We start from the raw sequence: 1,529 nt of genomic DNA on the forward strand, positions 1-1,529 counted from the left end.
ACCAGTACCCCCACAGAGTGGGAGGGATGGGGCCTGGGACAAGCCCATGGCCAGGGCTGTCCCAGGGGGGAGGGGAGGGTTGAATTGAGGCAACTGCCTCAGGCCCCACAAACAGTCCTGTACAGGCTACAAGTTGCCATGCACTACTGTTACCATGCACTACTATTGCCAAGCACCACCAGCTCTGCTGCTGCCAGACACTGCTGACTCTGGCCGCTTGCCTCCCCTCTCCTCCAGCTGCTTGCCACCTCGCCTCCCCCTGGGCCCCACACGCTCCTAAGGTCAGTTCTGCTCACAACTCCCCCCCCCCCATCGCAGTTGATTCAGAGCTTTTATCTGGTCTCCTGATTAGATTCAAAGATTTAGCCACCGAATCAGGCCGAATCTCCTCCAAATCAAATCAGCTACCAAAGCTTTGCACAGCCCTAGCAAATAGTAGGGGGCCTGGGCTACAGTCCAAGGAAGAGTCCCACTTGTTTGTGCAATAAAGCTACACAGTAAAATGGGAAGAGCATGATGTATAAGAGTACAACCCAACTCTAAGTGTATTTTTCAAGGAAACACTTGTGGTAGGGATTCACCAAATTGAATCCCTGTCCCTTGAATCTGAATCCAAAGCAAATACTTGCCACTGTGCACAAGCCTACTATTTACACAAGAAAACCTTTGATCTAGGTTTGAAGGTGCTTTGAAACTAGGCCACTTGACCTAGCTGGGTGTTCAGATGCATCCTCACTCTATTTGAAAAAGGACATGTACAAAGATAAGCTATAGTCTTACAGTACAGTTTCCACAGTTCTTCCTAAAGACCAATGAATTTACCCATAATTGATTCTTTCCCAGGCACAGAAAGAGTCACAAGGTGTACAAAGTCACAAGACATGCCTCCAATTCACTTGGAAGGCAGAAGCATGTTGGGGATTGCCCACGTGCCAGTGAGTGATCCAGGCCATCTATGCAGTGAAAACCTAGTGCATGTGTATACTGACACTTCAGTAAAGCTCAGAAGTACCTAAACTAGTTTTAGAAGCTGTCTGATTGCAGCAGAGTAGCAGGGTAAATTAGTCCACGTGAAGCCCTGTGCTACTGACTAGACTGCTTTTGGTACCTGAGCTTAGTGCTCTCCACTGTCCTGCAGTGTAGAATAAAACAAGTACACCCTCAGGCCATTTTTGGGGATACACTTCAGGCAAGATGATGCTGGACAGGCAGCTCCTGTTGCAACCATACTGCTGTAGAAGGGCAAGGGTGTGGAGCTAACAAGACCTGTACAGCTTTTGAAACATGAAACTTGAGAGAGCCAATACTCCCACTAACAGTTTCCAGAATGGGTATAGAGAACAGCACTTTCCTCTTTGAAGTCTTTGTACTCTTTGGAGAGATGCTGTAGGCTGGGTTTATCTGAAACAGAGGAGAAATGATACAACTGGGTGCTTGGGGCAGTTGCCACACAGGGGAATTTCTAGTTGCTGCTATACCACAGCACATTCCACAGCTGCAGCCACTCTGCCTTCTCCCCCCCCCCCCCC

At 48.7% G+C, this 1,529-nt stretch overlaps 1 protein-coding gene across 3 annotated transcripts in view; it reads left to right on the forward strand.

The window, feature by feature from the left end:
• FNDC7 (fibronectin type III domain containing 7) overlaps positions 1-1,529 on the forward strand; it is a 44,174-nt gene that overhangs the window by 32,207 nt on the left and 10,438 nt on the right. The gene's annotated exons all lie outside the window — the stretch shown is intronic.

Source organism: Gavialis gangeticus, unplaced genomic scaffold, assembly GCF_001723915.1.
Source record: "Gavialis gangeticus isolate Ggan-Ray unplaced genomic scaffold, GavGan_comp1, whole genome shotgun sequence".
Lineage (NCBI taxonomy): Eukaryota > Metazoa > Chordata > Crocodylia > Gavialidae > Gavialis > Gavialis gangeticus.